Raw genomic sequence first — 24,930 nt, 5'->3', positions numbered from 1 at the left:
GTCCTGGAACTAGCTCTTGTAGACCAGGCTGGTTTGTACTCACAGAGATCCACCTGCCTCAGCCTCCCGAGTGCTGGGATTAAAGGCGTGCGCCACGACCGCCCGGCTTGATTTCCTTATCTTATGGGTAGCTAACGTTAGTTATTATTATTACTAATGGAATTAAATAACCTATTTTTACTTGCTGCTGATTTTATTTCTGGATGTTTAGATTCTGGGCACCACTTCCTTTACAGGGGTCTCACAATTCTCCACGGCATTCATACTCCTTAAAGGCGTCTCATCCACTCCCACTTGACTACTCTCTGCAGGCTTTGTTTCTTTAATCTGTCTGTAACCCACTCCCCTCTGTTCCTTTATTATTCCACTGGGTCATTCAGATTCCATCCAATTGAGTCCACGTTTTGTACCTGAGTTTTATGCCCAATAGAGCATTCTGCCTGTTTAGAGCCAGGGGGTCCGGGTGGGTTTAGACTCACGTGTTGAAGAAACGTTGAAACTACAAGCACCAAGCTCTGACAAGACACCCCCTGTGCTGTGCTGCAGGGCCTCTGCTTGTCTCACAGGCAGGCCACAAGAGCCGCTGGAAGCTGTGTTCACCCTGGAACACTACACACGGAAGGAGCATGGGGAAGAATGATACCGATGGCCAATTTTAATTCACCCACTAAGACAACACAGGCTGCCGCTCAAACTCCAATGTGTGGTTCTACTTAACGTGTCACCTGGGAGATAAACTCCCCTCTGGGAGAAAGCTAGCTGGCCTGCCCAGCTCTAAAGCGAAGACAATGAAAATCTCAAGCCCTGTGTCTTGCACTGAGTTCTGATCATAGATCATACATTTTTTAATCTGCCAAGTAATGCTATCAGCCACATGGTCGCCTTCCCACTTACTCTCTTGTCTGTCACTTTTTCAATTGGAGGAAGTAAATATTCCACTGTTTTTCTCTAATGTATTTTTTTTTAGATTTTGCACATGATTATATTACATGTTGATACTCGCCCTTCTTCTTTTCACCCCTACTCCTTCATTAATCCCCCTTGTCCCCTAGACATTTTCACTTCTGCCTTCATATCATCTATATGTATAGGATTTTGTTATAAATCTTAGGAAACACCAACAAGAGAAAAAATACGCCGTCTTCCTGAGACTTGATTCTTTATGAATCCCCAGCTGCATCCATATTCCTACAAGTGGCATAACTTTGTTCTTTCTTTATGGATGAAATTTTCATTTTATTTACCTATTCCTCTGTTGTTGAACACCAGCTTGGTTGCATAATTTACCCATGATACATATTGCAGTAAATACTGACTTGCAAGCACCTCTGTCGTATGTTGACCTGGAGCCCTGTGGGTAAATAAATACCCAGGCACTACTGGGTTGCATGGATCATCCACTTTCAGATTTGTAAGCAGTCTCCACACTGACCTCCACAGAGTGGCTGGATTAGTTTACATCACCGCCACAGAGTCTCCCCTGCAACCCCTGCCCAGCACCTGTTGTGACTTGTTTCTCAGTGACTGCCGTTCTGACTGGGGTGGAACCTCAATGTCGTTTTGATGTCTCTTTCTTTGATGGCTACTGAAATTGAATATGTCTTCATATATTTATTGGTTATTCATAAACCTATCTATTGATTGTGTTGTTAACCTCTACAATGCACATATTGCAAAACAGAGAATATGACATGTCTAGGAGCTAGACAACAGAGTGAGAGTTTCAAAATGTCACTCTCTAGAGTCTGTATAAACACCATGATCATTAATTCCTCGTATCTGTGGTTACCTACACTGGTTCCACACAAGACTGGCTCTATAGGAAAGAAAGTTTGCCCAGCTCTAAAGCAAAGACAATGATAACCTCAAACACTGTGTCTTGCAAGATGAGATTTGGTTATAGATTGTATATCATGTTTTCAGTTGTATATACACAGCTGTACATATGTGTTGTGCTCACCAGACTACAAAGGATAGCTTGGAACTCACGGTCACACAGGCAGCCTGTTTAAATCCAGTGGGTCACACACCCACACCCCCCCACACAAATCCCAGACATGAATGTGGGAAAGGTTTGTGGGGAGGAGAGAGGACGGGGGTGATAGAGAGATTAGAGGATGGAGACAGTGGACAGTCTGCTTTTTGTACATGTTCAAAATTAAGAACAAATTTAACCTATAAAAATACTATACAAAAAATGAAGAAGACACTAGAATAGGGAAAAACTTCATGCTCATGGATTGGACAAATTAAGGCTGTGAAAACGGCTACTCTACAAAAGAGGATCTACACGTTCGTTGCAAAACCATACAAATCCCAGTGCAAATCTTAGCATAAGTGGAAAAAACAAATCATTCACTCTCTCTTAGCCTGCTGAGAAATCAACTCCAAATGAAACAAATGCCTTAATGTAACCCGAGACTCTTAAAAAAAAAAGTAGGGAATATACTTTAAGATATAGGGATAAGCAAAAACTTTCTGGACACGATTCCAGGCATTCAGAAACAAGGCAGCCTTGGTTAGGTATACATACAATAAAGGGTTAACATCTGGAATATACAAAGAACTCAAAGAAGTAAACAACAGGAATTCAGTTTTGCTTTGCTTTGTTTTTAAAGCAGGAGCTCTGCTGTTGGCAAAGCTACAAACTGGGGAGGGTGATGTTAACTCATAGCAAAGGTTACCACTCAAAATGGTTTGTTAAATCCTGACCCATCATCATTAATCTTAATGCTGCTTAAGAGTGTGCTAAGTCCATAGGTCCAAGAAAGCAAAGGCTTTTCAATCAATAACTGCAAAGGACTTAAATATACCAATAAATCACACACACACACACACACACACACACACACACACACACATACACAGAGAGAGAGAGAGAGAGAGAGAGAGAGAGAGAGAGAGAACCCTATAATCCTGTAATTCCAATAGTGATTAGTGAGGATATTCTACTTGAACCAGTGGCACTGAGTGTTATTTCAACACATGGGAAGCCGAGACAGAGGATCAGGAGTTCAAAGCCATCCTCAGCTCCTCGGGGACATAGTGAATGCAAGGCCAACCAAATAGCAGAAGGGCTCAACATGAGAAGTGCACCTCTCCTCACTATCTCTTTAATCTTCCCCATTCGCCTCTACCCACCTCCCTAGGAGTCTGCATGCTGGACAAGAGAGATGGGCAAATGTATCCAGAGCTCAGTGGGAAGACTGGGGAAGGTGAATGACAGCAGAGGGCAGCTGTGTTAGTTGCTTTCCTCATCACCATGGCGAAACAGATGGCAGAGACAACTGAAAAGGAGGAATTACGTATTTGAGCTCGTGGTTTCAGATCGGTTGGTCTGTCACATTGAGGATGGTAGAGCAAAGCGGTTCACATTATGGTGCCTGGAGTTACAGAACAGGCGAGAGGAAGGAACCTAGATGCAGTACCTCTAAGGATAAGACACCAGCCAGTGACTTGCATCTCTCAGCTTGGACCCTCTAAAATTTTATTCCCTGGGGACTCTCCATGTTGGTGTGTAGCCAAGGCCCCAATAGCTCTTTCATTCTGGTCTCTGCAGACTTACTTTTGTCCAGAAGCAGCCTGCCTATAGAAGCCCCTCTAGAGGGGCTCCCTCCCTCCCTCTACTTCCTGAGCACTCCACCTGGCCTCCTAGCTCTCTTCCTCCTTCCACTCTCAGCCTTTCTTTCTCGCCCATATCCATATCCATTACCTGCCTCCTAGGGACCCCGCAGCCACTACACTTGCCCAGCAGCCAGAGTGGGCAACAGCAACCAAAGAATGGAGTGCCCACCCAACAAAGACAAGACCAGATACCTACACCAAGAGGCACCTCAAACATCATAACTCCAGATACCTAGATCCCAATGCAAAAACAGCCAAGACAATATGCCTCCTCCAGAAGACAGTAGTTCTATTGCAATAGGCCCTGAGAGATGTAGTTTAGCTGAACAAGACAAAGGCTTCAAAAGAGCAATTGTGAATATGTTTAAAGACCTTAAAGAGGATATGAACCAACACCTCAATGAAGACTGGGAAAAACATTCAAGATATAAAAGTAGAAGTTGATTCAGGTTCCAGACTGAAACAAAACCAGAAGTGAAAAACTTAGGATGTCAAATAAAGGCATCAGTGATAAGTCTCACCAACAGATTACAAGACATGGGAGAGAGAATTTCAGGTCTTGAAGACAGGTAGAAGAAACGGATAGCTCAGTCAAAGACTAAGTTAAATCACCCTCCTGTGCCAACACATAGGCCTGCTGGGATCTCAGTTTGGAGTTGGGGCATGGGTGGAGGCACTTGGCAGCAGATGTCTTGATCTCAACAGTTGGGAATCTCAGCTGAAACTGACTGGAATAGTTGTGTTTTATTTGGGCTTTGTGGATAACAGAAACAGCCACTATGTTCCCTCTTGGTCCTAGGCCCTCTTCTGGGTGCTGGGGTTAAAAATCCAAAAGAAAAATACCAAACACACCAAAACAATGAAGAAAACATGGTGGTTGCCTTCAAGGACATTGGAGAGGGTGAACTCCCTGCCCCTCCCTGCTCTGCTCAAGTGGGCTTTGTGCACACGAATGAGTGCTGGGATGTGAGGCTAGGAAAGAAAAAGGGACATGTGTGACAGCCTACGGGTGCCCTTTTATAAAGTGACAGATGTATCACCAAGTCTCTAATCCCTAACCATGGGAAATGATGGTCAGAGTCATCAGGAAACAGATACCAGCATTCAAGAAGTCGCAGAGGCTGTCAAGGGACCAGTGCTGGAAACCAACGCTGAAGCTGGGTACTAAGGGACCAGGAACAACCGCTCAGAAAAGCCATCCTGTGCAGCTTGCTCTCCCCTGGCCGCAGAGGCCTGGTGCTGGAGCAGGTTTGCAGGGGTAGGGTCAGTGCTGCAGCTGTGGGGTGGTGTGACCACAGGACTGTGTGACCTGCAGAAGGTCTGCAGATATACAAGACCTCCTAGCTGCTGTGGCATTCCTTAAGTCCTACAGAGATGGGCCCAGGCTGAGCTGCCCCAGTGATGGAAGCTGTTTAGGAAGATCCAGAGACAAGTGGTGAGGCTTCTGCTTTCCTCCTGGGTTATTTTATTTAAGCTCAGTCTGTCTCCAGAGCACAGCTAAGTTCTATCTTTTTAAGGACTTCACGGCATCTGTAGGCTCTCCACTTACACAGGGCTGTGGAAGTCACTAATAATGCACTGCCCTGCATTGTTAATACCCCTTGTGGACACACCCTACTCTGACTTGCCCAAGCACATGGACCTGAAATAACCTACTTGGTACTCTGCCCTACAGCCTGGCAGGCTGAGATCTGCCCTTGAGTCAGAGATCAGTCCTCACATCAGTACCCTGTGGCGGACAGGAACATGTGTCACCTTTGTTGCTGTGGCCGATGGGACCACACAGCCTCTGTCTTTGCACACCACACTAGCCCTGCTAAGGAAACCTGACCTATGCAGCATTTGCAGCTGCTAGCTGAGGAAGATGAAGCGGTACAGAGAACGAGGGGAAAGGTTCCGTGTCTCCTGAGAGTGTGGCGGTGGAAGAACATGGCAGAGAGGGCTGGCAAGTGTTCAGGTGACAGTGGCAAGGAGATGGCTAAGCCAGTACTTCTAACCACTGTATCTCCCTGGTTCTGGTTTATTTGCTAACTTTGGCTAGTAGACTATAATAAAGGGGGTTTCAAGTATTTTCCCCATCATAAACTATAGAGAACCTGAAAAGGATATGTTCAGTGAAGTCATTCGAGAAATGGAATTGTTCTCTGACGTTCAAACTGTATGTGCATATTTAATTACACGTCATTAATAAAACATAGAATTTACTGCCACTGAATCTGTATTATGTGATTATTTACTTTAATAATTATCTCAGGGCCGGGCGGTGGTGGCGCACATCTTTAATCCCAGCACTTGGGAGGCAGAGGCAGGCGGATCTCTGTGAGTTCGAGACCAGCCTGGTCTACAAGAGCTAGTTCCAGGACAGGCTCCAAAACCACAGAGAAACCCTGTCTCGAAAAAAAACAAAAAAATAAAAAAATAATAAAAAATAAATTAATTATCTCAGTTGCAATTAAAATGAATCGACTGTATTAGTCGCAGTTAATTATCTTCACTCATTGGCTTTCAGCATGTGGGTCTGACTCGGGTGTTTAGGAAGCTAAATAGTCCTCTAAGTTTTTTCTTTGTTTGTTTTGTTGTTGTTTTACCCCAGGACCTTCTCAAGTCTGTAAGGCTCACAAAATTCTTAAGTGCACCTCTATCGGTATGACTTACTTCCTAGTATGATTTTAAAATATCAGTTGAAGAAATAGAAGAGTGAGACTCCCTTCTTCCTCACAAAGATAAATTAAAGATGTGGAAGTCGAGTTCAGCAGTAGATAGTTCGTGAAATTTTAAATACAAGGAAATAGAGGAAACCAGGTCTGGAGAAGACCAACCGCTCAGAGAATTCAATAGCATACAGGTCTGTCTTTATGTCATTATGAGGAGAGTATGTAAGCTGTTGTAGACATTAGCTTGACACTTTTTTACTTCAATTTACTCCTGAGGTCAGAACTGAAAGGTGTCCCTCAGAATGTGACTGCTTCCCAGATGTTACGTAGCTGTGTCCTCTAAATCGGGAGCGAATAGGCAGTCTTATAAGAGCAAGGAAGTTGAGAAAACCTGCAGGAGGACCAGGAAGCAGAGGAAGTCAGATTTGCAGTCCCACCCCATGGTCATAAAAGCAGGAATAGTTGCTGGGGACAGCTCACGCCAGTAAACTCCCTGGTCCACCAATCTAAATGTGTGTGGGATCATTTCTTCAGTTTGCTCTGGGGGAAATAGATGTCAGTTCATGATTTCCACAAGGAAAAGTGACAGGACACCAGCATTATCATCAAAGAATGACAAGATCAATTCTGTAAGATGTCTTCATCGATCCTGAGTTTCCGGAGAGCTTGACGTTTGCCTCCCGAGGCCCTTGGCCACCTGATTCAGTTAGAACAAGTTGTCGGGGACCCGGGATGTTACCCTACGGTTTTTTGAAGTATAAGCCCCATTCTTGGGAAACACACTGTTCGTCTAGCCTCTTTATAAATGTATAACTCATTGCAGAGCAGAAACAAGGGCAGGAAAATGAATCAGTGTGCATCTGTCAGGAGCACTGGAAGGGGGAACTCAAAGTCCGCATTTGCAGCATCAGGAATGTGAGGCACACAGAAAGGAATTGTCAATCCTGACCAAGGAGAGGGGAAGCTTTCATTCTGCCTTCTCTGGAGAACAAGACAGGCTTAAGCCTCCAGGTTTTAGCTCTGGCAGCTAAGAGAACTGAAGGCCCGTCTCCAGCTAAGAAGCAAAGTATTCTTTATCTCAGACATTAAGCCAGAAGGAAAACAACATTAGAGAAACCTCTATGCTCTGTTCCTATCTCTGGATGGGTTTGCACACATTGGCTGCTGCCGAACTTGGGTGTTCTTAACCACCGTGCAGCTTACTCTGTGTGTGTGTGCTGTGTGCATGTGTGTATGTTTGTGAGGCAGAAGGAATTTCCCCTTCTTTTCTTCTAGAAAGCATTAGTCTGTATTATAATTAAAATATAAGAAGTCTTCACTAAATTATTAAGAAAATCAGTATGCTTTATATTAAAAATGAATGACTATACCTTATGAAATGGAACAATATCTAGATAAAGTATAATATTTTTATTGTGTGCTCTGGGTAAGGAAAAGGCAGAGCACATTGACAATTAGCTAAGTAAAAACCACAACTTTAAATCCTCAACGATAAGACTGTCGGGTAGCACGAGTTTGTTCGTGTAGTGTTTACGATATTTACCCAAGTCATCGCTGCCTGGGATCTGTGCAACTTACTTTTTAAGTTAACTCAGTATTTTCTTTTAGAAGCAGAAGCATGAGAGAGGTGGATGGAGAAGCCAAGCTGTTCATAATCATACAGACATGCCTATAGGTCAGTAGTAAGATCTCCTATGCCAGATATTCGCTCCCAAGCAAAAGAGCCTACAGAATGGACGCACATCTAATTTGCATGTGACGAATGCCGTATCCATTTGGCTGTATTCTAGTTAGTCTGATGAGGGGGAACGAGTGCTGTCAGACAGCTTTGCCCTTATTTAACCACACATCCATATTCCAGCTAATTAAGAAGAAAACTGCTTCACAATACCACCACATATGCATTGGCAGGAAGACTTTGTTGAGTACAGATTCAGAATCTAATCTTCCAAGCCTCACGTGGGCTCCCAACTATCTTCCATTTACTGGCTTTAAGACTATGGGCTAGAGTCCCGAGGAAATGGAATGTAGAAACTGCTTTGTTTAATTATTCCAAAGCCCTTTGTCTCTTACTTGTAAGGTACAATGTGGGAAAGGCTTCTGGCTCATGCCTAAGAGCTTTTATAACAATGTCGGGATCCTTTGGAACAAAGACACGTTTGTTGGGTTCTAGAGGCAGACGCTGGCCAGGCTTGGCAGAGGTGAACCGCAAGTGTTTGCACTTGAGCACGGAGAAGAGCTGTCTGGAAAATTGACTTGCCAATGCGTAGATACAATGACAAGCTACTACTGCAAAGCACAAAGCACCGCTCACCTGGTGCGTTAGAAACAAACTCAAAACAAGAGCTGTATGGGCCTGCGAAAGGGGCAGCCTTAGGTAGTACATCTCTAGAAAGCAGGGGTGTTTGTAAAGCCCAGGTTAGATGACCTAATCAGAAGATGAAGAAAGGGATTCCTAAAAAATGCAGGAAGGTGATTACAGTGGCAATATGGCATAGTGGGCAAAACACCGGGGCATCGAATCTGAAGGCAGCTTCTTTCTGCCTGCTAGTTTTTGGGCAACTTGGTAAAGCGCTCAGCCTCCAATTACTCTCAATGAGTGGGAAGAAAGCATCTGCCTGATTATGTTTTTGAGCATGTCTTGTCAACTAAAATTCTATATAACAGAGAATAGTAATACACGCACAATACAATAGTCATCACAGTTATAATGTCAACTGACATTAAATACTCATTTGTGCCAGACACTAAGGGAGGCTTAATATGAATCCACTCACTGTGTGTCATAGAAGCATTAACTCCATTTTACAAAACAGGATATTGTGCAACTTGGATCGAGTATCCTGGCCCAGGTCTACCTGACATCGCTTCCCTGTCATAAGCATAGGAGATGACAAATCACCCAGCGGTGAGTTCTGTGTGGTGAGAGAGTAGGACCAGGTCACGGCCAGCCTGATGCACCTAGTAAGGCCTTATTTCAGGACAACATAGATCCCAATGAGATGGACTGTTAGTACAATCTGGACATTTCAGTCACTTATCAAATAAGTAACAAAGATTTTAAAGGCAATTCGAATCCAGTTTAGATGAATATACTAATTTACAACACTACTTATTGGTTTCCTAATACCCAAAGTACTTAAGATATAATTATCACAACGGGAATAAAATGTAAAGAGACATATGATGTCACATGTGAGAAAGGCAGCAAGCGAGCCAGGGCAGCACTACTGTGCTAGTGTTTCGTTCATTTTAGGAAAGATCTGGCAAAACACGGGAGAGGCTCATCTCTCAATTCTCCCATGGCAGTAAGTCAGTTCCCAAGTTATTGTTAAAATCCGTGAGGGCTTGTAGCAGGAAATCCCTTCACGCCTGCATGAAACCTTTGCCCATAACCTGTGATTTCCGGATTGCAAGGCATTTTCTATAAGAAAGATTGATTATGGAATATGAAGAAATACAGAAGTCAGCCATGGATGAATTGTCGCCATTCCCCAGTAAGAGACGGAGAGCTCTGACCTGAGGGAAATCACATTCCTTTCATTCATGGATTCAACCAACCCAAGATTGAAAATGCCTGAAAAAAATATCCCTTAAACAAACCGGGAATAACTATTGATGTATGATTTACTTTAGACTGTATATTATACATAATCGAGATTCTATGAAATATGCAGGGGGATGACTGTACGTGGGTAAATGCAAGTACCCCATGTATTATTTAAGGGACTTGGCATAGACTGGCATCCACGGGGGTCTGGTGACCAATTCCCTGTGACATCTTTTAAGCCGACAGCACCCGCTCTGAAGTAAAGGAAGGACTCCGGTAACAATCAGGCATTTCCCAAAGGTTTTGCTGGTGGGCAATGCTTTCTTCAAGTCTTCTTCTAATGATGCTCCCCTTACCTTCTGGCCTCCCTGCTGCAGAGGGCTCCATAAGCCTCCCCCAGGAGCCTAAGGCTGTAGTTTCCACTCCTAGGAAGCACAAAACAAAAGAAGAAGAGGAGTGCCTTTGGTCTCGGGACGCCTGGCACATCATTCTGTCCCGCCTTAGGTAGGAAACTGAAGTTAGTTTTGAGTCTCTACAATTTAAACACTAATAATTGCAATAACTGTTCTAGGAGTTGTTGGAAGATAAACAAACACGAAGACACCCGCCTCTGCCCTTTTGGAGTAGAGTTGCAATTGGAAACCGGTACCTGCAATGGAATAATGTGAATAGTTGGACCCAAATTATAAAATATAGGTTTTAGACATTCCAAAGGAAATAGTACTGGAGAAAGAAGGAAAGAGAGGGAGAGGGAGGGGGGAGAGAGAGAGAGAGAGAGAGAGAGAGAGAGAGAGGAGAAGGAGGAGAAGAAGGAGAAGGAGAAGAAGGAGAAGGAGAAGAAGGAGAAGGAGAAGGAAGAAGAGGAGGAGGAGCAGAGGAAGAGAGCCTGGTCTGAATTGAGGCATGGGGAATGGTGGTTCCTGCTGAAGCACACAGCACATTGATTGACTAGAGAAGATAGAGACTAAAAACTCAGGAAGCAGAAATGACTGCAATTTATGGAACAGAAAGTCAGAGGCTACAGAGCCACATAGACAGGGGCCTGTGGAGGTCCACTCATGGTCTCCTTGGGACTTCTGCTGAGGACAAGCAGGCAGAGACAAACTCCATGACACCCAGCGAGAGCAGCTGGGGAGTGGTCAGTGCTGAGCGATGGCTCCCTGATGTTCTTTCACATTGTGCGTGGTCTAAAGCACACACTGACTATGCTTGTCACTGGACTCTTTCTTCCCTTGACAAAGCTGTTTGTAACAAGCGGCGTTGAGAGACAGCCTGTCTCTCAATCAGAAGCAAAGGACAGGCATGCTTACTTGTACATAGTTATATAAGTTAGTTATATAACTTTAGGCTCATTAAATGTCGGTTCCCTTGCACCACAGCCCTTGGCCATGTAGACCCGAGCTCTGGAGAGAGTGCAGATGCTCAGCTGCCTCGCGATTACCATGTGAACCAAGTTTATTATCTCCGACCAAGGATGCCCGAGTCTTTATCTACATCCTTAAGGCTGTAGCAACTCTGTTAACTTGCAAGAAGAACATGCTTTTAGAATCTCCAGATTTCAGTAGTGTAGTGATGAGTATTAGATACTGACAGGCATGTGACTTTCTGAGAAATAAAAGATAAGGGGATCAAGATCAAACATGGAATTTGAGATGCGCCCCTAACAATCGTTTGGAATATTACAACAAAATAGGTAAGCCATAGCAGTTGATACTCTGTGGAAACATTTCTCCCAGTCTGGAGGCTGAGGTGGTGGGTGTGGTGCCGGGTAAGAGCCCACTTCCCCAGAGACTGCTTCTAATCCAGTGCTTCTCAACCTTCCTCACACTGCGACCCATTAATATAGTTAGTTCCTCCTGTTATGGTGACCTCCATGCATAAAATTATTTTCACTGCTACTTCTTAACTGTAGTTTTGCTACTGTTATGAATTATGATGTAAATATCTGGTATGTGACCCCTGTGAAAGGGTCACTTGACCCCCAAAGAGGTCATGACTCACAGGTTGAGAACCACTGCTCTGACCTCAGTGGTGGAAGAAGCCAGCTCTGTATAAGGTCATTGATCTCATTCATGAGGACCCTGCTGCCATGACCTAATCACCAGCTAACCCCAAGATTCCCAGTGCCGAATACCATCTCCGTGGCTGTGGTGATTCCTATACATGAACTTGGGCAGAACATACTAAGACAAAATTGCAATTTTAAGATCTTGGGTTTATTTGCTTAGAATTTATAAACCATTTATAAACCATTTTCATAGTAAAACTAGAGTGGAGTTTTGAACAGACAAATTACACATGTTCTGTCTCAATAATATTCATTGTAGGCAGTGGTTTGATTCTGAGGTGTCCCCATGGGCTCATGTGTTTGCATACTTGGTTGCCAGATGGTGACACTGTTTTGGGAGGCTGTGAAGCCTGACTGGTAGGCATGGGTCCCTGGTCTCCAGTCTTTGGAGGTTGTGCCCTTACTCAGCTTCCAGCTCTGGTCTCCTGCTCCTTATTCTGTTAAGATGAGAGCAAGCCATGCTGCAAGTTTCTGCTACCATGCAGCTAGGTGTGTGGTTGACTCGCCTTCCTGCCGTGATGAACTCAGCTCCTGAACCAGGTGCCTGAATCAACCTTTTCTACCTCAAGTTACTTCAGCCAGGCATTTGGCTCCAGCAAGGAGCTTCACTGACCCTAGGCCCAGCTACATGTTCTGAGATGCCTTTGCTTCATTTGAGTTGGGCGAGGTCTGTAGGTTATGACTAGCCAGTCCCAGAACACAGCAGCCTTGCAAAGGAGTCCATTCCTGAGAGCCATGGGAGCTCATGCCCTGTCCCCACTGACACCTCTGAGGCTGTGTAGATTTTCATTAGATTGAATAAAAGTCAACAATGCTCTTTTTCAACATTTCCTTTCTTCTCTTGCACTGAGGTTCAGATTTGCGTCATGATTAGATGGCTCTCATAACCTCCCCAATTCCTTATCAGTTCCCATGGGTAAACCGTTGCAAGGTTAAGCTCATCCTGGCTTTAAATTACCAGAAGACTTGAACGTTTGAAACAGCCTTCGGATGGCTCAGGTGTGCTTCATTTTTTTCTAATTTAATTTTGTCACGTGGGTATGGGGCCTATGGTTTCAATACAGCAGAATATTTTAATGTTATTCTGTCATCTTTATTATGTCCATCATTTTTCCATCCTTATAATATTTAAAATTGATATGTAGTTACTGCACATTATCTCCAAGTTGAGGACAACAATATCAAAACTGAAATGCAAATGGAACTGGAGGTCACTGCGTTAAGTAAAAGAATGTAGTCGTAGAAAGACAAATACAACACAGCATCACTTACATGTCCTCTAGATTTTATTGTTTCTCACAGAAACTGAGAGAAGAATGGAGGTTACCATTGGCCATGGAGAATGAGGGATTGAAGAATGGTAGACAGTTGATAGACAAGGAATAGAGTTTCTGGGGATGAGCTTGAGGATGACAAAGATGAGGATGATTGTGATGATGCGGAGGAGGATAAGAATGATGATGATAGAAAGAAATCATACATGTTTTCATCATCAAGAAGTGATCATCATTTGAGGCAATAGCTCTGTTTACCCTAACTTGAAGTTTACAAAATGTCACCTATATATCTATCAAAGCATTGTATGGTACCTGTTGAAATAAGAGCGGCGGGGCTGCGTCCCCAGCACCCAGCCGCCCGCATGGCTAACTTATGCCCCAAAATAATTATACGGAAACTGTATTCTTTTAAACACAGCCTGGCCCATTAGTTTTAGCCTCTTATTGGCTAGCTCTTACATATTGATCTAACCCATTTCTAATATTTTATGTAGCACCATGAGCTGGCTTACCAGGGAAGATCTTAACCTGCGTCTGTCTGGAGAGGGAGAATCATGGCGACTCCTGACTCGGCTTCTTTCTCCCAGCATTCTGTCTGTTTACTCCACCCACCTAAGGGGTGGCCTATAAATGGGCCAAGGCAGTTTCTTTATTAAATGAAAGTAACTCCTCCATCATTTCCCCCTTTTTTGTTTAAACAAAAAAGAAAGGCTTTAACTTTAACATAGTAAAATTACATATAACAAAACGGTTATCAAGCAAGAATTACAGTTACAATATTTATATCTATTTTATCTTTTATCATAAGTAAGGAAAACTATAACTATAACTAACCATTCTTTAACTCCATCAAAGACTCCAGAAGGATATAATATTACCTAAGTAAACAAGAAATAAGAAACTTCAAACTTTAGAAATGACAGAGACATCTCGCTGCCTAGACAGTCACCCAAAGTTCTTTTGTACTGTTGGGGCATCCATCTTCAGCCTTCAGGCCCATAGTATCCAGCAGACATTTTCATCAAGCAGGAAATTCCAAAGACAGTTTAGTAACCCATTTCTAATATTCTGTGTAGCCCCACGAGGTAGCTTACCAGGGAGATCTTAACCTGCATCTGTGTGGAGTGGGAAAATCATGGCGACTCCTGACTCGGCTTCTTTCTCCCAGCATTCTGTCTGTTTACTCCACCCACCTAAGGGGTGGCCTATAAATGGGCCAAGGCAGTTTCTTTATTAAATGAAAGTAACTCCTCCATCAGGTACCCTCATAAATATTCAACAATTGCACACAAATTAAAAATAAGCAAAGTACTAAAGTGTAGGCACAAAACATCAGGTAATGCAATCAAGGCTTAGGCCAATACAAAAGCCAGAGAGTACAATAATACGTGTTCATACTTTGAATACATGTATAAGCATGAGAATATCTACATGTGAGAGGTGATGAATAGCATCTTTAGACTCAAGTTGTATGTCTCCCACACGTGGAGACAGAACGTGTCTCTAACTGCTGCTACCACTACAGCCTTGATGCCTGAACGAGGAAGAAAATAATATTTGAAAGGAATGACCTTTTAAAGCTGGTTTGGGAAACCAGCCATGTCGCTCTTTCCTTCTGGATAAAGTCAGGCTGACAATCATAGTATAATAGCTCAGTCTTTGGAGCAGCGAGAACTACCCAGTAAATGCAGTACGTTAAAAAGAAAACGTAAGCATCTACTGGTGCTGGAGAGATGGTTCAGCAGTTAAGAGCACAAACTGCACACGCAGAGGGGGGCTCACAAATGCCTGTAACTCCAGCTCCAGATGCTCTATATCTGGTCCCTATGGGCGCTTGCACATATATGTACATGCATCCACATCCCCTTACACATATACATATAGTTAAAATAAATTCTAAGAAATTTAAAATAAAAATGTAGACATATTCTGCTAAATAAGGATTTAGTGGTTTCCATCATTGTGGACTATCATAGCCAAGATAACAGGCTGGTATGATAGGAATGAGGTGTGTGTGTGCATGTGTGTATCTGTGTCTATGTACGTGTGTACATGTGTCGACTTCAGAATGATTGCCTAGGAATTACGATATTTCAAAACGAATCACTTTTAGGATAATTCTGGCAGGAGTCAAGGGCTAAGGGAATGCCTGAGGAATAAGGAGTATGTAAATGGTGCTGAAAACTTTGAGATTATGGATGCACATGCTAATATTAAAAATAGTATTGACACAACAAACTTCATATTTAATTACTGTAGATGCTATAACACTGTTTTTGAAAAGAAAGATAATAATCTATAAATAAATATTTTATGCTTCCCATGTCACTAATGCAGCAGAACCCAGACATGAATTCCAGAATGTGTCCTAACATGGCATCATCACATAGCGCCACCACTGTGTAAGAAGCCTGAGATTACGCTCCTTCAGTAGAGTACAGTCCATCTGGGTACCAAGCCATAGGAATTCCACTATTATTTTTAATCTTACATCACTATAAAACTCAGACATATCAAGCTTCCACTTGCTGTATGTATAAAAGAATCAATTCCCAGATTCACTGAATTCTTATCAAGGTTTTATTGCTTCTGTTCCCTTGTATTTTCTTTCTCTATGTGCTGTGAACAGGACTATTTGGCTACAGGTTCTGCTCCAGTCCTCTTGAGGCATGCACAAACCTCCATCTTTACTTAGTTTAATAATTGGTGTGAATGATGTCCAGTGGTTCACAGACGAGGCTGAAATAGATGGTGATGATTCAAGCTCATCATGGATTCTGAAGAGAGTATCCCCTCTCTGTGGCTCCCAGAATACAGATGAAAACACCCGGGAACCACAGAGCATGCTGTGGTAAGTAGCGGACTCAAATGGGAAAACACACACATAAATCAGGCCCCAGGAAAAGGAAGAGAAGCAGCTGGATGTTTGCTGGTGCAAGTCGTTCCCAGGTGTATTTCCTTTGAAGTCTTTTTCTGTAAAAGCGAGAGACCCAAAAGGATGTTCTTCAGCAAACAGGAACGATCAAAGTAAAGTTCTCTTTCGCTGCTTGAGGGGGCAGAGTCAGGGGTGGCATGATGTTTGGAACAGGAGTGTGTTTGGAATGCATGGGTGGCGGCTTGGAATCAGCAGTGTTCCAGCAAGAGAATCTCAGATATGCCCTTTAACCTGCAGGTGTGACTAAGAATAAGTCACAATAGCTGAGGGCCATGACAAGGGGCTGTCACCAGGCTGCTTTCAAAATATGTTTGCCTCCAGGAAGTGCAGACAGCATTCTCTTCCCCTCCCACCACCCAGGCCACTGCACACTGTGAAGAATGAGTGTCCATATGAGTCCCTGGGTTGGGAGGAGAGGTCCTGCTTTAGGTGACCTATGGTGTTTATTTCTCTCTATGCTTCTTGTAACCCCCCTGTATAGGAAGGGCACATGGCCTGCCACGAGGAGGGTGGGGCTGTGGGTGTTTGCTGCCGTAAGTTCCACTTGCTTCCCACTCCCCATCCCTCTGCCTGACTCTAATGTGCATGCGTGAAGATACACACACAGACACACACAGGCACAAATACACACACAGACAGACAGATATATACACACACAACACACATAGAAACAGATACACATACACACACACACAGAGACATACACACAGACACATACACAGACACGCACACATACACACACTGCCTGGATGAGCCAAAGAACTTTCATTTTATGTACACCACACAGACTACTGCAGAAGTCTAAGGCCATAGGACAGGGTGCCAAGGTCTCTGCTCTGCTCTGTCCTGCCTTGCTTCTGACTCTGATGTCATCAGCACTGTGGGTTCTCCATTACTCAAATATTCCAGCTACAAACGCGATATGGGACAGTTCAGAAACAAGTTTTTTCCTTTTCTCTTCAAATCTTGCTTTGTCTGTGACTCAGAAAACATTAATATTGATAGGTACTGAGCACTGCCATACAAAGAAGTACTCTTATATCAGACGCACCCAACTTAGGAGGGCGGCATTCCTCCCACCTACAGCCACGGAAGATCTGAGCTCCGGGTGAGCTGCTCGACTTGTCAAGTAAATAGCATGAAGATCACAAAGCTAGTGAGAAAAATCTCAATTTTTTCTGTGGCCATTAAGAGTGAGACCCTGAACCTAGCCAGTGAACATCCTGTGTTCCTATCTATGGTTCCATGCTGCTTTGCCTGCAGTCTGTTAGCAGATTCAAAATATTGCTCAAGTCCCAAGGCCTTCTCGTTTACATATCTGTTTGAACGTATGTGTGTAGGTAACTCTGAGAAGAGGAAAATCTCCAGGTTTCCCCTGGAGTTGGTACAGGCAGTTGTGAGTCACCTGATGAAGGTGCTGGGAACTTAACTTGGGTCCTCTGCAAGAGCAGTACCCATGCTCCACTGTTAATCTCTCTCCAGTCCAGCTTACAATGTCCTACAGGAAAGCAAAGCAGATAGGCAGACAAACAAAAACTATGGTTCTGAATATCAAACTCATTTTCCTAACTAAATGGCACAATTCTTTTTTTCAGAGAGAATTTTCAAAACATTATTCTGTCCTTTCCTTTCCTTAAACCTCTGCTCAAATTTATTTATTTATTTATTTTTTTAGTGAAGAGGCCTTCTACCCTGGCCATCCCCACAGACAGCACCAGACCCTCAGCCACATTTTCACTCTCTCTCTCCTGGTATTTCCCTTACAGTCATACTATGGCTAATCATGACGGTCTAATTGACCCTCCCCGGAAGAGGGAAGCTCAACTGAAAACCCGCCTCCGTCAGACTGGCTTGTGAGCATGTCTGTGGAGCATTTTCCTAATTGCTAGTTGATGTAGGAGGGCCCAGCCCACCCTGGGTACCACCGGTGGGCACATAGGCCCGAGCTAGGACAGGTAAGCTGAGAGAGCCAAGCTGGCAAACCAGTCTCGGCATTCCTCTACGGTTCCTGTATCTGCTCAGGATGAGTTCCGGCCCTGACTTGGCTCACTGATCATGGTGCTCATCACAGCAACGGAAAGCCAACCAGGACCCGCTGTCACATTAACTCAGAGGCTGTTTCCTTATTCTGTCACCCTTCTTTAGGCTAGCAAGCAGGCTTTATGAAGCATCAGGTTTTGGTCACCGTCATATGTCCACTACCCAGAACTGCGCATGGGAATAAATATTGTGGGGACATTTAGTACCCTCTACTATACATCAGAGACTGTTTAAGGACTTTACACAAGGGACTTATTTCATCCTTATGGCAGTTCCGAGAGGTGTTGTGGCTGCCCTTATTCATTAGACAGGAAACTGAGCACGTCCAGGTTATCAAGCTTTTTACGCTGCTCACCCGGCTGGTGCGCGATGGAGTCTGGCCCCAGAGTCTGTACTTGGGACTACACATTGAGGGAAGACATGAAGGACCTGTACTCTGCACAGTGAGAGGGGCTCTAACTTACTCCTTTCCAACATGCTTCCCCTGGCCTCCTAGTAATGAGTCTTAATCATCTGTATTGACCTATCTGCACCAGAACTGCAGATACCTTCCCAAGCCAGGAAGCTTCGCTGGGATTTCGTCCTGTTTTGTTAAACACACTCAGCTCTACAGCCACAGCCTGCACTTTTACAGCTCAACTCCCTGAGCCTTATGGGACATGATTTCCCTCCCTTTCCTGCACCTGTCCCCAGCATGCAGGGCATGTCTAACTTGGAATCTCCGAATCCTCCACAGTGACTCTAGCATTGAGCGTACACACCAAGGGGACGGCTAATCTATCACTGTCTGTTGCTAAGTGCTTAATGCAAGGTTAGCGAAAAATCAATACTAGTGTTTGCACGGTGTGTTTATGCTTCCAACACACGGCTGTTAGGTCATTCACTGTACGGTGATTTACTGAGGATCTTCTGGGACAATCTCGTGCCTCCTTTTTACTGCGGTCACGGAAGATGTTAATGGTGAGATAAACGGAAGCAGGAGCAGGGAGCAGAGAAGGGCGGGTGCCAAGCCACTTTTCCTTCAAAGAGCAAAAGGGACACGAGTCTGCTCTGAGCATCCCAATAGAATCACAGCTAAGAGGCCAAGGGGCAGGGCTGCCCCAAAGCCCACCAGGCTCTATCTCCTACCTCCAAATTCACTTACAGTAACAGAAGGTTTTGTCATTTCCAGTGCCACCCGCAGATCCCATAGGAGATGCCTAACTCTTGCAGCTCTGTGCTGGAGATCCTTCCCCTGAAAGGGGGTTCAGTGACAGACGGCTACCGTCATCCACCTGCGCTAACCACAGGACTATTTCAAACGTACATTTTAAATTCCTTTTGTAAATAGAGAGTAATGGAGCTACAAACCACCCCAAGCTCAACCTATCCTCAACCCACACAAACAGCATCCGTTCTCTGACACGAATCTCAGCCCAGCTTCCGAGTGAGAGGGTGGTATCCACCAGTACCACTAACCCCAAAGTTCAAGACACTTGGGGATCAAATAGGGGAAGAATGTGATTCTTTTTTTTTTTTAAATAACTTGGATGAATTTTACATTTTTTATGAAGCACACCCCTCCAGGCCCAGCTAGTCTTATCAAAATCCCCTTGGAAACTTCTAACCCTTCGTGGTTTCTCAGAAGATGCTCTCCCATGTGCTGATCCCACAACTCTGTGTCTGTGGCTCCATCTGTCTCCTGGCAGCATTTCTGACTTGAAATATTTGAATTCTTCAGACTATCAGACAACGGCCAGATTCATTCTCTTTGTTTATTTTATTAGAAATACTTTATCTAAATAGATACAATGTTACAATGTTAATTACATTTAGAAAACTCTGCAGCAGAGTGTACACTGGGTAATGACACTAAAGCCTCCTGTAAAGGAAAGGCAAGAACAGTGCAGAGTGAGTGGACCTTTTGTTGTCCTGGATGTTAGAATTTCCCCATTTTCTTTCTTATTCCAGGAAAGACAGAAAATTTTGCACTTCATTGTTGTTGGAAATGGCCGTTGAAACAATGCTTTCTCATTTCGTTCTTTTCTGTCATCATTTTGAATATTTTTCAGGCTTTAATTTTATTTTTATTTTATTTTATTTTTTTTTTTTGGTTTTTCGAGACAGGGTTTCTCTGTGGTTTTGGAGGCTGTCCTGGAACTAGCTCTGTAGACCAGGCTGGTCTCGAACTCACAGAGATCCGCCTGCCTCTGCCTCCCGAGTGCTGGGATTAAAGGCGTGCGCCATCAGGCTTTAATTTTAGACGATTGCATACCAAGTTGACTTTATAAACACCTCCAAAAACAGTTTTCTTTATAAATAGACTGTAGAATATATACATTCAAACTGACTGTGGGTTTGCAAGTTAACCCCCCCATATCCATTAAATATACTACGAGGACTAAGTGAGGGATGGCCTTTAAGAAGATGGATTTTAAAGGTGTTTTTAGTAATGCAGTCTCCAGTTACACTGGAGTGCATTTACCCCACAGCACTCTCCCAGCCTGAAGCATTTGCCTGGCTCTGTCCTTAAGAGTGTTAAAGCAATGGTAAAGTCACAGGACATTAATCAGAAAAATTGAAATATAATTGTATCCAGCCATGGGCTGCAGTTCTCATTCAGATTAAATTTCTTCTTTAATAAATGCTTGATTTCTTTTGGGTCTCCATAGACTGCTTAGAGCCCTTACAATTCTGAGCCCAGAACATTGCCACTAATTTAATAACGCAGATTCATATCCGTATTTTATTTATTTATTTATTTATTTATTTATTTATTTATTTATTTATTTATTTATTTATAAGTTTTGTGTAGCCCTGGCTGTCCTGGAACTAGTTCTGTAGACCAGACTGGCCTCGAATTCAGAAATCTACCTCCCTCTGCCTCCAAAGTGCTGGAATTAAAGGTGTATGCCACCACTGCCCGGCCATATCCACAGTACTATCCATATGCTAATACACAGCAGAAAGAGTACAATGAAGAAAAATTTAAAAAGCAGAGGAATGATCTTGTGAGAAAAACAAACTGTCCAGAAGATTATATGATGTGTTGATGAGAAAGCCTCAAGGATCAGACATAGCAGATTTCACTGGGTCAGGCTAAGGATGAGAAGGAGTTTGGAAGACAAAGGAGACAGACACTCTGCAGACAGACCAAGAGCTTGGAGCAAAGTACACACGCCATGCGTGGTTGAGAAAGAGAATGCAGCCTACAAGCGTGAAGGCACCTGAGGGAAGCCTGCTGGCTCTGTTTTAACCAGGTTATCAGTTTTTTTTTTTCAAGAGGGAAAACTGGGCGTTAAAATGTGTCTTTTAATACACAGTGCACGAGAGGCTGGGTTTCATTTTCACATGCTCGTACACACAAATCATTGCACTTTGCGTGTTCACCCACCCCCCGTTCCTAGCTCTTGCCTCCTTTTCCCACTGTAACCCTGCTTCCCTCCAGCGTGCACCTACCCCATGCCAGCTGCTCCACTCCTGGGTATGTGTCGAAAGGATTCTCAGTATGCATACCATAGATGCTTGCACACCCATGTCTTCTAGGTCACTAGCCACAGCAGCCAAGAGAGGGACCACTGAGATGCCCATGAGCAGGTGAAGGAATCGAGAAAAGCCCCAATCAAGCTTTCTTCAGTCATGAAGAATGAAACTATGCCTTTTTCTTTCATAGAATTGGATGAATCTGAAGATCGTCGTTAAGTGGAATGAGACAAGCTCATAAAAACAAATATTGCATATGTCTATCAGACGGAGCACACACACACACACACACACACACACACACACACACACACCATGGAAACCATGCGGGAAGAGGTCTAAAGGAAGAGGAGCAAGAAAGCAATGGAAGAAAAGAAAGACAAATATTTCAAATCTTCTAATAAGTGGGATCACCTAGACTTAACTTTATATTTAAATATATACATATATGAATGCAATTACCAACTTAATGGGGAAAGGACAGTATTTCCAATAAGTAGCTATCCAAATGAAAGAGAACCACAGATCAGAATGGGAGTGTTAAAGCCACAGAACTCTAAGAAGAAAGCCAAAGCCTTCTCAGACATAATCCCAGGAGCTAAAACTGCACCTTCATTAGTGGAGTGCTAAAGCAGCATGCATAAAGCCCCAAGTCTGAAACCCAGTACCATGTAAAACAGGATATAGTGGCCTGAAACTTGGGGAGGGGCAGGAGGATCAAGAGCATAAGACCGGCCATCCTTGGCCATATAGTGAGTTTAAAGACAGGATAAATCATATTCTCACTCAAAAATCAACAAATAACAACAAGACATACCTAGAGGTAACAGAATAAAAAGATAAACTGAAATTTGTTTAAAAAATAATAAATTTGTAATTCAGAAGGCTGTCACCTAGAAAGTACAGCCTGAAGGCCGGGAGGCAACATTTGTTTATAAGTCACAAATCCCGAGGGAATTATATGCAAGAATATTTAACACCGCTATACTACTTAATATTTTAGAAAGATAACCAAACTTAAAATGTCTTTTGTTTCTATTTACTTGTTTATTATTTATTTTTGAGTTAGGGTCTCTCTACATAACCCTGACTGTCCTGAAAAAGAGTCTGGGCAGACATTTTAAGAAGATATATAGTGGCCCAAAGACATGTGGGGAAAAAAAAGTTTTATGTCATTAGTCATCAGAAAAATGTACATAAGAACTTACTGTTTCGTCTGCACTGAAATGGCAGTAATAAAAACATTATAAGTATTTTACTGGTGAACATGTAGAAAAGAAGCCCCCACACGCCAACTTTGAGGTTTTCAAATGGCTCAGTCACTTTGGAAAGTGGTCTGATTCTTCATTGAAAAGTTGAACACAGACTCGGAAGACCAATTTCTTATAACACACATAAGAAATTAAAAAAAAGTCTCCTCCCACCACACACAAAAAAAGCAAGTGGGTATTATTTACAATAGTCAAAAGGGGGAACAATCCAAGTATCCATAGGCTGAAAAACCAGCTCACTATGGTAAACAAACTATTATCTAGAAAGAAAAATCCAGACACAGCCTGCACAGGGTGATTCCATTTATACAAAACATTCAGAACAGGCAAGCCCGAAGGGACACCATGGGCCAGGGGGTGGGTATGAAGACTTATGGCTAACGTGAGAAGTTGCTCTCTGTAGTATGAAAACCTTCTTAAGTTGATTATGGCGATGCTTGTACATAGTGTAAATGGGTGAATTACACCTCAACAAAGCTGTTCTGTAAAAATGTTTCACCCAAACCAGACTCTAGCACCCTGTTCATGCTGTCTGGTTTATCAGCTATGGCTGCCCCTGTTTGTCTAGACAGTTGCTCCATCCGAGTTGGCTCTTCTGGATAGCATTTGGACTGCTCTTGAGGACAGTGCTTTTTCCAGACCATGAGATGATAACCAGAAGAGAATAAAAAAGAATCAATACGGTAAACACTGTGCATACAAGGGTCTATGCAAGGCCTTCTGTGAGCAGCACCACACTTGATCTCTTCTGCTTTGAGCTTGTGAAACCCGGTCCTGAGAGTGAAGTGTTTTTTGTTTGTTTGTTTGGTTAGTTGATTGGTTGGGTGAGTAGGTGGGTGGCTGGGGTTTTTTGTTAGTTTGTTTTTGAGACAGGGTTTCTCTGTGTACCAGCCTTGGCTACTACAGCGTGCCATCACCACCAGGGTTGAAGTGAAGTGGTTTTAACAGAGGAAAGCCCAGCATCTCTCAAGTCTTGTCTGACTGACAACTGTCAGATTGACGAGCAGTGGGCAGACTCCTCAGCATCTTTCACAGTTTCTGGGTGTTTGTTTTGCTGCAGCAGGACCTGAATTCAAGACCTTGAGTCTTCTCAGCAGGTGTTCTACCATTGAGCTACATCCCAAGCCTTGTTGGCTGGAGGTTCTGGATTTCATCTATCAGTGATGGGGAGCTGTAGAGTTTTTTCTCAAAAATGAAAAAAAAGTCCATATGATACAGCTGTATCTTTACACACAGAAGTTCACATCATTGTGTCTAAATAGAAGGCTCAGCTGTACCTCTGAGAAATCTACAGTGTTACTTACAATAGACATGGTCTGACAAGCCCCTTCAGTGAATTTTCTGCCAGAGATTGACGTGGCTTGCCACCCAGCTGGAAGATGACTCTTAAAGGTGAATTATAACCCCATCCAGGGTCTGCTGTTCTGGGATGTGGTTACCAAGTGATTTCCATGTGACTCCTGGAACTAATAATAGCTACCTGGAGGCTGTCGGCTTCATCAAAACTCTCCAATGAAGAGCAAAATTTGTGAGGTCACTGTGAAGCGCTTGGTAAAAACAAGCCACACAGTTGTTTCTCCTCATCTGAGATCTCACTGGCTTCAGTTTCAAACACCCACAGTCAACTCTCAAATACGAACATTTGTTGGAGGCCCTTTGCAAGAGAGGCCACAGTCCCTTAACTTCTATCATGCTGTGTTATTATTATCGCCATACTTTATGGCTGGCAATTGTTCTAAATCTCTGCACTTAGTTTAATCCCTCAAAGTTTATTGTAAGTATGTATAATAGGAGAAAACATGATCTATAGGGGATCAGTGTTAGCTGCTATCTCAAGCCCCCATGGACGGTCTTGGAAGCGGAGGGTGTTGCTATATATGTACTTATCGTCAGAATTGGAGCCTCAAGTTAGGCAGCGCACAACTGAAGGAACACGAAGGAAGTTTGTGTGCAGACCGATTCCAGGAGTGACCTCACCTCAAGCCACACTGTCTCAGGGGAACAGGTGTGGAAAGCTGTGAGTGGCTGGGGTACTATTCCCTCTCAATC

Source organism: Chionomys nivalis, chromosome 3 (assembly GCF_950005125.1).
Source record: "Chionomys nivalis chromosome 3, mChiNiv1.1, whole genome shotgun sequence".
In the NCBI taxonomy this organism is placed as follows: Eukaryota; Metazoa; Chordata; class Mammalia; order Rodentia; family Cricetidae; genus Chionomys; species Chionomys nivalis.
This window is presented reverse-complemented; position numbering follows the sequence as displayed.